The 13,155-nt window shown below is 40.9% G+C and overlaps 1 protein-coding gene across 1 annotated transcript in view; it reads left to right on the top strand.

The window, feature by feature from the left end:
• The first annotated feature begins 1,211 nt into the window (after positions 1-1,211).
• The window catches only part of TTC29 (tetratricopeptide repeat domain 29), a 191,435-nt gene continuing 179,491 nt past the window's right edge, over positions 1,212-13,155 (top strand). The window contains exons 1-2 of the mRNA XM_053975828.1: positions 1,212-1,362; positions 11,117-11,369. The gene's annotated coding sequence lies outside the window, so the exon portion shown is untranslated. The remainder of the gene's footprint in view (positions 1,363-11,116; positions 11,370-13,155) is intronic.

Genomic DNA, 13,155 nt, shown 5'->3' with positions numbered 1-13,155 from the left:
AAGGACATGGACCTGCTAGAATGGGTGTGGAGGAGACCATGGAGATGATAAGAGGACTGGAGCACCTCTCCTATAAGGACACCTGAGAGAGCTGGGGTTGTTCAGCATGGAGAAGGCTCCATGCTCTATAAAGGAGACCTTATAACACTTACAATACCTAAAGGATCTACAAGACAGCTGGGGATGGACTGTGTAGCAGGGCCTGTTGGGGTGGGACAGGGGACAATAGTTCTGAGTTGAAGGAGGATCGATTTAGACTAGATATGAGGAGGAGGAGGGGTGATGAAACTCTGTAACATGCCATGGGAAGTGGCAGATGCCCCATCCCTGGAAACATTAAATGCCAGATGAGACAGAGCTCGGAGTGACCTGATCTAATTGACGATGTCCCCCTGCTCATTGCAGGGGATTGGACTGGATGAGTTTCAAACGTCTTTTCCGTCCCAGCAGCCTCTGACTGTGACATCTCTGGGTGTCCCTGCCTGCCCGTGAGGCACGGCGCTGTCCCCGGGGACACAGATCTCCCCTGGGGGACACAGATCTCCCCGGGGACACAGATCTTCCCGGGGGACACAGATCTCCCTGTGGGACACAGATCTTCCCGGGGGACACAGATCTCCCCGGGGACACAGATCTCCTTGAAGGACACAGATCTCCCCGGGGACACAGATCTCCCCGAGGGACACAGATCTCCCTGAGGGACACAGATCTTCCCGGGGACACAGATCTCCCCGGGGGACACAGATCTTCCCGGGGGACACAGATCTCCCTGAGGGACACAGATCTCCCCGAGGGACACAGATCTCCCTGAGGGACACAGATCTTCCTGAGGGACACAGATCTCCCCTGGGGGACACAGATCTCCCTGAGGGACACAGATCTCCCTGAGGGACACAGATCTCCCCTGGGGGACACAGATCTCCCCGAGGACACAGATTTCCCAGGGGACACAGATCTCCCTGACGGACACAGATCTTCCTGAGGGACACAGATCTCCCCTGGGGACACAGATCTCCCCGGGGACACAGATCTTCCTGAGGGACACAGATCTCCCCGGGGACACAGATTTCCCTGAGGGACACAGATTTCCCCGGGGACACAGATCTCCCTGAGGGACACAGATTTCCCGGGGGACACAGATTTCCCTGGATCGCCGCTTCCCGCGGTGCTTCCCGCGGCGGGCCCGGCGTGTGAGGAGCCCCGTGCCGCCGCTAGATGTCGCCGTTGCTCTTCGCCGGCTTCTCGGCGCCCACAGAGCGAATTTCCAGCGAGCGGGGGGTATTCCATGGAATCACGGGGTCTTCCGGCCTGGGAAAGGACCTGTGAGACCACCGAGTCCAGTCGTTCACCCAGCACAGCCAGGTTCATCACTAAACCGTGTCCCCAAGTGCCGCGTCTATGTGTCTTTTAAATACCTTTAGCGGTGGTGACCCAAACAGCCTGCCCCAATGCCTGACCCCTTCAGTGAAGACATTTTTTCCAAATATCCAAACTTAAACCTGCCCTGGTACATCTTGACTCCATTTCCTCGTCTTGTTGCTTGTCATCTTTAAGAGAGCCGCCGCCTCCCGGCTACAGCCCCAATGCCTGACCCCTTCAGTGAAGACATTTTTTCCAAATATCCAAACTTAAACCTGCCCTGGTACATCTTGACTCCATTTCCTCGTCTTGTTGCTTGTCATCTTTAAGAGAGCCGCCGCCTCCCGGCTACAGCCCCTTTTCAGGGAGGTGTGGAGAGCAGGAAGGTCTCTGTGCCTCCTTTTCTCCAGGCCGGGCAGCCCCAGCTCCCTCAGCCGCTGTTCACAGCATTTACTCTCCAGGCCCTTCCCCAGCTCAGCCGCCCTTCTCTGGAGTCACTCCAGCACCTCAATGTCCTTCCCGTAGCGAGGGGCGCAGAGCCGAACCCAGGATTTGAGGTGCAGCCTCACCTGTTCCAAGTACAAGGGATGGTCATGGCCCTGGTCCTGCTGGCCACAAAACACACCCGAGGAGCGAAGGTCTCCCACAGGCTCCAGGCGTGTCTGACACAAGCACCTGTGCATGGGGTATTTTTCCCAGAAGTGCAACTTTGGTTGGTTTTATCTAGAATTGTAATGATTTGGGGGTCGTGCTTCTTCCTATGGATTAAACATAAAAAAATCCACATCTTCCATGAGGTTCATTATGGCTGAAAAACACAAGTGGAAGTAGTGGATTTGCTTGATTCTGTTCTTACTGGAATGAATAGTGATTGTCTCAGTGCCAGAAAATTAGTCAATATCACATAATTAAGTTTATCTTTGACAGATCTTTATGCTGCCATTTGTTCTAAAGTAACACGTCAGGTTACAGTTCCCAAACTAGTACAGAATCATAGAATTGTTTGGGCTGGAAGCAATTTTTAAAGATGATCTAATCCATACCCCCTGCCATAAGCAGGAAAAATGGGTTACACTTTAATTCAAAATTTGAGCCTTCATCTCTCCTATAAATTCTGAATACTACTTTGATGAGTTTATAGCATGTTGCATTCAAAAATCTGGATTAAAAATAATTATTAAAGCTGAAAAATCAAGAATGGTTGTTGAATTTAACATTGTCTGTGCATCCCATATTTTCTCCTTTGTACAAAAATAGAAATTACAGTGTCTGTGTATACAAACACACACTGTTTATTTTTGCCATGCCAGTGTGTTTTCATCTTTACCAGGGATGGTCAGCATTCAATGCCTTTTTTTAATCTTCATTGAAAAATATGAAACATGAGATTCGTACTCTGTGATGCTGACTGAATTAGTAATTTATTGCAGACACTTCTGTAATACTTCACAATATCCATACAAAAATCAAGCAGTGTTACAGGGCAACATGGACAGTATTGTGAGACAGAGTTTAAAATTACCAAACAGCTGTTAATTCTGGTGATCATAGTGAGATGTCTTGAAAAAGCTTTTCAAAGCATTCTGCCTTTTAATGCTATATTAGGTATTCAGAAAACTAGTATAATAAATTAAACTTTGGCTGAAACTGTAAGTACTCAGCAAACCTGGCCAGATGTTTCACATGTGATGTGTAAGAACTTAATTTGTGGTCATCAGGCTAGTTAATGTTTCTGCTTAGTTCTGTCTTGTGTTATGTACAGAAGCAGATATGGAATCTCATTTTTTTAGGCAGCATTCAACTGTCTTGACCCTAAGAACAGACTTTTTTATTTTTGCTATAGTGATCTCCTGTTTTGTCACCCATTCTGCATTATTAAACAAACAAACAAACAACAGCAGCAGAAAAAAAAAAACAGAAAAAGAAATGAGACAAAATTATAAGGACAGTAGCATTTGTCACCCCTGTAAAGCAATGTGCATCACATGAAGCATGCACCAAAGAGAGCGCATGAAAAAAAGAGCAGGCATTTTTAATCTTGATACTGCTTATCTTAATGCATTCTTTACTTGCAAGCATAATATTGTTTTTAATATTTCGTGTAATTCCCTAGGTTTTTAGAAAAAAGTGAAAACATTAAACTAGATTTTGTGGAATCATAACACCCCCACAGGGGTCATCAGCAAGATGGCAATCTCTGGATGCATCTGACAGCCATCTGCTACTTGAGCTAACAGTGTCACTGACAGCAGTAGCTGGGAGTTATTTTTATGCTGCCTGTCAGTAGAAAGGAAGAAAGGGTGTGCATCCTGTGCATGCCCTAACCTCTTGTCAGGTGTGGAGAAATTTTCCCGTCCAAGTTTCTGGGAAGGAAATCTTGGCTGGTGGACTGGATCCTCAAAGACTGAACCTTTCTGTCTGACTACTCCTCCTTTCCCTGTTTCAGCCTTCTATCTCATCCTCTTCCCTGCAACTGTATTTTGTCCCAGTATTCTTCCCTGAGTCCTTCTTTTCATTTCTCTTTATCATTTGTAGCTACCTCAGTGCTCTCTCTGGTTTCCTGGCTCACTTTTGTTTCAGCTCTCCCTGGTTTGCTGTCTTCTGAGCCCAGCCCTCTCCAGCATTAAATTACATTAGCCTATATCCCTCCCAAACCTGCAAGTTTCCTGTTACCTCCTGATTACTCCTGATGTCAGGCTCTTTCCCCAGCTGATAGCACACTTGCTCTGTGCTTGCCATTTTAATTTCATTTCCTCTAGCTCCAGTATCAGTTTCTCTCACCCCATCCTGCATAACAGGGTCCATTCTAAGTCTTGGACCATAGGGCATTTTCCTGAATAGGGCATTCCCTGCAAGCCAAGTTATTTTTCAGCCTGTGTTTAGGTTAATTTTTTTTCTTCAGATCTGAAAAACTTTACATCCATTCTTCAATGTATTCTTTCCTATAAGCAGTTCTCACAGCAGACACCTTCAGAGCTGTTTGAGTGAGAAGGAAGCGTAGTCGAGGACTGACTTAGATATTGTCTCAAATTTTGTAGTTAAATCAGCTTGGTCATATTAAAAGGAGACAGAAAGGGGACAGCACATCTTCCTGCTCCTTCCCTTCAGTGCTAGGTGTCACAGTAAGGCCAGAGGGGATGATCAGATCATCTTGTTTAACTCTCACATGCTGCTAGCCTCTATATTTCACTCCCTTCATATATATTGAAGCTGATATATTGAGTTTGGACATTCAGATGATCATAGTTCCTTAAACAAGGATTGGAAAGCCTGAGGATAAACACACTGGCTTGTCTGAGAAACTGTGTGAATCAGTGCCTTTGCAATGTGGATGGTGTTTTTCTGGGAGCTGACATGATGGCAGTGTGTAATACAGTCATGAGTAGATTAAGCAGGTGATGTCATAGCATGTATCTGAAGCTTTCTGTTACATTTCTTGTTGCAGGGCTTTTTTCCACTATTTTCGTCTATTTTCTTCCACTTCATCAAAAATATACAACATTAAAATTCTACTAATACTTTGAGTAGTTGTGCAGTTTTCTTTTTTAATACAAGCAGAAGTGAGGAGCAAAATTTATTCTCATTAAGCTGAATTTTATTTGATCCTCTCCTAAGTAGAGTGCCATTTAAATACTCCATTATAAACCTGCAGAAAGCAAATAATGCCACTGAGGGCATTCTCTGAAAATGCATGAAGGTTGAGGATTGTGATTTGGTTAAACTTAATTTACTCGGTTTATGTCAACTTATCTCAACACTGAGAATATGGGTATTTTACTTGGAAGAGCCTTATAATATTTAGACATTGATGAATGAGGTAAGTTAATCTAAAGAACTCTGATTTTTATGGTTTTATGCATCTAGAACAGCAGTTTTCCAGAATTTGTGTTCTCTTAAAGCTGTATCATGCTAAATTTAAAAACAATTTCATGAGTTCTGAGTGCATTAGTACACACCATTATCAGTTCAGGATCTGGGATGTTCAAGTACTTTTTGCCTTTGAAATACCTTTACATTTATGAACTCTCTCAGAAACTTTTATTTTGAAAAAACCTCTTCTGAAACAACTTTCAAATAAAGAAGAAACACACAGAAGTTTGCTGGCTTTGTAAGAACAACAAAATTTGCATCCAAATCCTAAATAGGCCCAGCACATTAAATGGACAGAGGAAGGTGATGACTGTGTTTGAGTTAATATTATTATTTCTCTTTTGAAAGAACAATTGGAGACCCCATTTCTGATCGGCTGCCCCAGTGAGTGTTACCTATCCACAGAACAGCCCCAGGTATGCAGAAGGTCAGACAAGAAGGTGTTCTAGTCCCACCTGGCCTCAGCCTATGAATAATAGAAGTCTTTTGCTGCCCAGTGTTTGCAATGAATAGACCTAGCTGATGGTGAGGAAACATGGAGAGGCCCTGAATTCCCACTTAATGGCTGCATAATAGAGACTGATAGGCAACTTGCCTATCAGAGACTTGTTGTCTCCACCTGTAAAGGATGCACCAAGTCCCAGCCTTTGGACTCATGTAAATGAGTCCTGCTGGAGCAGGACTTTGCAATTAACTTCTTCTCTAAGCCCTTAATGAGGGTGGGAAACAGCTTCATGCTAAGCAACTGTATTCATAAATGCATTTAGCAAACCAAATAAGCAAACTTCAGCAGTGATGGTTTCAAGTGTAAATTCTCATCAGGGACTCACTCCTCACAGAGGTTCCTGCCCTTTGGATTGCCTCTGTTTGAATTTTAAATCTTTGCAGCATCCTTAAGGATTCTTATTATGTATGAAGTTGGGGTTTCTCTGCCCATCCCAGCTCCTGTGCTCAGCTTTCTGTATTTCTTAGGGTGGACTCTGCAAAATACATGAGAGTGGGTAGAAGATGCTGCTTCAGCTGCTCAGTGGTTCTGATATTTGCCCAGGAAAGCTGGGGTGTGGTCTGACTAAATGTGTCCTGTGTCCCTGAAGAATGCTCTAGTTGCCAAGCTCTCGCTGTCTGGGTTAGGACTGTGCTCACTTCCCTTTATTTGCCACAAAATACAATGGGATTCCTGCTTATTATGCTGGGCTGTTTTGAATTCTCCATTCCGAGACTCTACATTTCTCCACACATCAGCTTTAGAAACACAGCAGCACTTCACAGGGAGGACCACGTAACCCAGTATTTGTGTCTTGTGCAAAAAATTTTCCATGCCTCAGGTTCCAAAATGTGAACTGGAAACAATGCACATTATGCAAGGGAAGGCAGAGAAGAGGAATGTTTATTATTTTCCCACACATATGCAAATCTAGAAAAAAATCTGGAGAAATGAGTGCTGTTGAAATAACTGTGCTAATACAAAATGTTTTTAGGTATTCCATGTTCTTTTTCTGTTGCAGAGGAAGAGAGTTGCTGCTTTTTTCTTGTTTCAAACCCTAATCTTATGTGATGCAAATCTAATTCAGGCTTTACAGCAAAGATTTCTGATGTAGTGAGAAGTGAAAATGATGGTGAAATTTTCCAATATTTCCTCATTTGCTTTCTCTGGATCTAATTGCATTTCTTACTGCTTGAGTTGTGTGCAGACTCTACAGCTGGTTTTGTTCCTGTGTAGTTGTGATCTCTTTAATGTTTATTTTTGAAGTCCCTGGGAATTCTGCAAAGGGGACAAAAGTTGAGATGCAGTTACAAGGGGCTGTTTAGGGCTATAATTTCTTGTCAAAACTCTGCATGTTCCAGACCACAGAAGTAATCAGGAGAAAAACTTTCACAGTTTTTCTTGAAATGTATTTTCTCTCACATTTAAACCATGGAAAAATGGCTTTGTGTCACGGTAGCAATGGAGTCACTAGCAGGAATTCGAATGACCAAATGCCCTAATTTTCACATTTGAGTATTCTGGGTTTGGGTTCTTTTTGTAGGGTTTTAGGTTTTGTTTGGAGTTTTTCTGGTTTGCTCTCAGCCAAAATGCAGGGCATGGACAAAGCTGAAGTAAAATGAACATTTTTGTTTGAGAAAAATTTGAAGAGTTGTTTTGGACAAACAAAAATGGCTTTATTTTCTCTGCCTGTGCTCTCAACAGACATTGGTCTTAATGGATAATAGTTTGAAAATTTTGAATTTTTCGTGTAATCAGAGGCAAATAAGCACTGATTCCAGGTGTGTTTTCCCTACTTTGTTTCAGCGGAAGCATTGAGGCTGTTTTATGTTATTATCAGGGAGGTTTGCGCCTATAAACTGATTGCAAGCTGCATTAGAGATGTAGATAAAAACAAGAGTAGTTTGAAGAAAACAGACATGCAGCTACATTATGTAGAGGCACATATAATACATGTGTTTTACAGGTTTGATATTTTAACTCCTGCTTAAGACACATGTGAGTCAATCATTGCAAAGCTGGCACTAGTTTTGGAGCAGCAATTTAAGGTTCACAGACTGTTGTTCTTAACTCTTCTGGAATGCCTTTGGGAAAATTCTGTGTATAATTCAACTGACTTTTGTGTAGTTTCAGTTGGACTTAGTCCGTGCAAAGTTTATCCATGTGCTTGGATGTACAGGGAAATGCAAGTGGGAGATTAGCATTCAATTAACACATTAAAAATACCAACCAAAAACACTTCTTCATTGAAATAGTGCTCTATTTATTTTAACTGGATAATTTTGCTTTTGGAAACTTGGATGAAATTCAGCCCCAGACAGTTTGAGGGGTATTAATAGTTTTTAAAGTTGTGTGATGTTAAGTTTTTTCAAGATTGCCTGGTTCTTAAAATGTTTAAAGAAAAAAAAAAAGGTACAGAAACATTGAGAGGGAAAAAAAAAAAAAAAAGGAATCTATTATTTAAGGAAGAAATACAGCCAGTGTGATAAAAGTGTCTTCCCACGTCTTGTGGCCAGGTGCTGCGTGCATATAAATGTTTCACGTTAAGCTTTAAGATCAAGGAAGAGTCTGTGGGGAACCTTGTTTCCTGGAGATCTGCTTGCTGGAGTAGCTCCCAAGTACTGACTTCCCATTTTTTATTTGGTTATTAAGGATGAAAGGCAACATCGTTTTCTGGAACAGCGTTCCTTGCATGCCATTATCTTTGTCCACAGCTATGAAACATTCATTTCTATAGGTTCATGTGGATGCTTAGCCTCACTCAGCTTAGCCACTGTGACTCCTGCTTTATGTAAGTTTAATTCAAAGGATCACCTTTATGTCGTCCTGTAGACTGAACAAAAGATAGATGGTTTCATTAGTTGAGAAACTCTCTTTTTTACATACAGCTGAGTATTATAGGTGTCCAGCCTATGTAATTCAGGGCACTCTCTGGTACTGCTGAAAAGGAAACTTTGAAAGTCTAACTTTCTGCCATGATTCACTCTGGGCAATGTGTGTGTGTGTTTGTACAGCCTTACACGTGCAAATTGCCAGTATGAAGTTTTGCATGGTCCAAATATGTACAGAACCAGGAGGAAAAATGTGATTGCAACCCATTTGTACTCAGTTTGCATCAGCATATTGTCCCTAGGATTAGAAATTTCAGCACTTATCTATTTATCACAGTGGCTCTGCATAAATATCCCTTCCAAAAAGACTTTAAAAAAAAAAAAAAAAAGACTGGCATCATTAACAGATATTTAAAATATAACAAGCTTAGCAATTTAGGTTTTTTTGCTTGGGTAAAAATCCTGGTTTAACTACTCTATTTTTAAAATTTAGCTAATTATATTTCTAGTAAATGCTATGAACATTAATGTTTCTGAAGTTAAAACCAGGCACTTGCCTGTCACTTGCCTCATCAAAAAAATCATCTTTAAAAAAATTCTAATAAAAATTTTAAGCTAAGAAATTTCTGCAAAATATTATTACCCATATAAATGTCAGAATCATGCTCAATCAAATGTAGCATGCTGCTGTAAGATGGGAAATGATAATCATTATACAGAGGTAACAAGGAAAGCACAACAGATGCAGAAATTTGGAGTGAAAGAAAACCCTTCAAAATTAGCAAAATTTGGTAGTTTACCAAGGCTAAGGGGAGTAAGAATAAGTTATTTGGGGTTTTTCAGGGATGAAGGATCCAACCTTCTTCTATATTTCTTCTACTCTGACCTGTGTGCTTCTGTCTCACTCTTTAATGTAATTGAAGGTATTGAAAACAGGTGTCAGGGAGTTGCTTGGGGAAAAGCTAATAATGGCAATCCACTGTCTGGAGAATTTATACTTGTGCATTTTCTCTAACATGACACTCTTATCAGATATAAACTTAACAAGGACTGATCTATATTCTGTTCTCTTCAGACGGTGTTACTGAATCCATTTCCTGATGGCTCTGGGGAAGAGTAATTGTGTTGCTCAAAACCAGGCATGTGGTTGGTATTGTACAGAAAAAGAAGTACATTTTTGCCTGGACCCAAGTTTTCTTTGTGGAACCAAGGAGCCCGTACAGCTATATATTTTTGTATATGTCTATATATATAACACTCAAACTTCTTAATCCTTCTGACACAGACATCCAAGTGCTGCCAGCTTTGAGTTTAGTTTAGAGGATAAACACAGATAAAAGCACAGTAAGCAGAGATCTTGGCAGAGGAAGGAGACAGACACTCTGCATGGTCCATTGCCAGCAGCTTTTTATTGCAATAAGTACTTCAGCCTGAATACTGTTTTTAGAATAGTTCAGTCAAGTTTCTGAAACCAGTGTAGGAGTAAGAGCTCAAAGATTTCTCACAGATTTCTCAGACCTGGAAGGGAATACCAGAGAAGGGAACTCCACCTTCCCCATCTGAACAGAAATGAGCTCTTATGCTTATGCTCCTAATTTGAAAATACCTCTAAGGATGTGTTTGAATACACTGGGGAATACATATAGTTTTGTGAATACCTTCACTGAGAAAAATTATGCATCCTAAGGGTTGTGTTATCAAAGGAGCTTGAATTGAAGTCTCCAGTATCCTCTGCTTTGATATATCTTTGGATGGCATGTGAGTATCAGTAAAGGTAGCAGGAATAAATGTTTTCCTAACTTTCCCATAAAACATGGCAGTACAGTTTCTGAGCATTTTAAACTAAAATGCCTCTTTTAGTTTAAAGAGGCATTAGCATAGGGGCCTATGATACACATTCAACTTTGCTCTCTGCCTCAGACACTGTGTTTTGGTGCAGTAAGCATTTTTTAAAAATTTAAACACTATGTGGTTCATGGCCTGACATAAACTGAATATTTGGTAGCGAATTCTGATCTTGGATTCCATAATATGACTCTAGGTGACTGCAGGGCAACTGAATTGGAGAACAATGCGAAGGCTATTTCCTTGTTTTACACCTTTATATTTTTCCTTCCCTCCATGCACTGTCATTCTAATTTCCTACATTTATTCTGGTTTGTTTGGAGGTTTTTCTTGGTTGGTTGGTTGGTTGACTGTGTTTTTTCCTTCAGGAAGCTTTTTGATTCACTGTGGGTGTTTAACATTTTCCTTTTTTCCCCAGACTTCTGTTAAATTTAACAGATGCTTTTTATTAATGCTTTTATTTCTAGTATTTCCATTTTATTACTGTACACTTTCCCTCTTTTTATTGTTTCTAATCCTGTGATTTTGCTTCTGTCTTCTTGTCTATCCCATATTCTGTCATCTAACCTTTATTTTCCTTCTCTACTTCTTAAATTTCTTAATTTATCTGTAATTGTTCCCATAGTATGCTGTGATTTTTTTTTTTTGTTCCCCCCAAATATGGAATAGTTATATTTCTGGTTTTTATTCATTCAAGCCTGAAAAATAATTTTATTTTAATTTTTAGGCTCAGCTAATCCTGCTCAACTTTCACATTATAGAGGGACAAGGTGGAGTCTTGTACTTCTGTGAAAAGATGTACAGTTTGCTGGCATTTGCCCACTATGAGGAATAAGGATGTGCACTTTAAAAATAAAAAAGTGAAGAAAAATCCAAAGTGAAGGATCCTGGAGAGATCCCTTGAGAGCTGAAAACCACCCTTTCCTGATGTGAAAGACGTGTCATTTACGCTGCTTCTAGCGGGTCAGCAGTGCTGGAAGGTAAAGCTTTTTTATCAGTAACATTTGTTTGGTTGTTGTTAATTTGGCAATGCTTTGGTATGTTTGTAACTATGCATTTCAAAGACGTGTTCTGGGAGGGAAAGGGAAGTTTTAAAAGTAGCATTGGAAAGTGTACCCTGAGATAGCCAGAGCCTGGATTCAGCTGGGTGCACCCTCGTGCTTTCTCTGCAAATGGAAGTGCCTGGTCATTAACACAGTGAGTCACAGTAATGTGTTATGATCTGATCTGGCATTTATAAGGAAATAGAGTGGCTGGCCTTGGATACCTCTCCTCCAGGTCATTTGTCCTAGTGATAAAGAGAGTGCTTGCTCCCCAGAGGAAGCAAAGCTGCCCATTATGTCAGCTCACACCCTGGAAAAGGCCACTGATTCCAATGCCTCTGTTTGAGATGTGCTCTCTAAACGGGGTCAGTGTTATAACTGGGAGGGGGAAGCAGCTTCAGCTGTGAGTGAGTGCTCAGAGAAATGGTATAACTGACTCTGCCACAGATGAATAAAGAATATAGGCAGGCGGGATTGTTTTATATTCACTTAAAAAAATACATATATAATGATTTGTTTTTTGGATCATTGATTTATATGTCAGACAGATGAAAAGCAAAATTTCGATGATGCCTTTATCATTATTCTGACAAGGACTGCTTTTAAGTTAAAGAGTGATAAAGAATGCCAACTTTTGACATTACTAGAACAGCCCTATCAGCTTTAATTTTCTTTTGTTTTCTTCATGTCAAAGAAAGGCCATTAGAGATAAATTATGATCTCAAACTGGTTAATCTAGTGACGTGCATTTTTTTTTTTCCATAAATTACCCCAGCCACCTTCTAAAGTATTATATAATCTCAACGAGAAGCGAGGTACAGAAAGTAGAAATCTCAAATATCGAAAGTCATCCGTCTTTAGGCCAGGGGTTCTGAAACTCTGGGAGAGCTGCCCACAGCTGAGGCTCTGTGTCACACTGCACAGACGGATGTGTGGAGCCGTCTGTTCTGCCTGCCTGTACTTTTGTGTGAGCGGCATTCGTGGCATGCCAGGGACCGCTAGAGTGTGCTCAGTTACAGCTCTGATCAGGAGCACACACCGTGCAGCACGGGGAGGGTTCAGGGATGCTGAAAGTTTATTTTTTCCAACACATTAGGGAGCTAGTACTCTTGTCATTATAGATCAAAGTTAATTGACCTCACGGCATTAGCATCAGTGTACTTAAAGTGCAGAGTTTATACATAAAACTGGAGAGTCTCATTTTGACCAGTCTGTGTGTCTACACTGGTTTCACATTTCAGGTGAGGAGTAGCTGTGCAGATTTCATGGAAAAGTTTGTTCTTTTGCATCACATTTGGGCTTTGATTTTTGCTGTTCCAAAGCTGTAGTTTCCCCCTTTTTATTTATTTTTCTTTATTTTTCTTCTTTCTACTGATTTACCAGTTTGATGAGTGTCCAGCCATAGTGTTTTTTATAAAACATTATTGACAGCTAATAATAATTTGCACCTCTTTAGCCAGGCATAATCTGTGTTTTCAAAGCCTTTATAAGCATTACCTGAATCAAGCATTAGCCAATCAAGAAGGCAAATATTATTCATGTATTTTGACAAGTAAACCAAGCTAGAAAACAAAATCAGATCATTTCCTTGAGACCACAAGACTGTGCAAAAGCCAAGACAACAATATGTATCTTTTGGCATCTATTCCTGTGCTCAACCATAAAATGCTTGGATTTTTCCAAATATGTGTATGATTAGTGTTGAGATTAACATTCTTTTGGA

Source organism: Vidua macroura, chromosome 4 (genome assembly GCF_024509145.1).
Source record: "Vidua macroura isolate BioBank_ID:100142 chromosome 4, ASM2450914v1, whole genome shotgun sequence".
NCBI lineage: Eukaryota > Metazoa > Chordata > Aves > Passeriformes > Viduidae > Vidua > Vidua macroura.
This window is presented reverse-complemented; position numbering and strand designations above follow the sequence as displayed.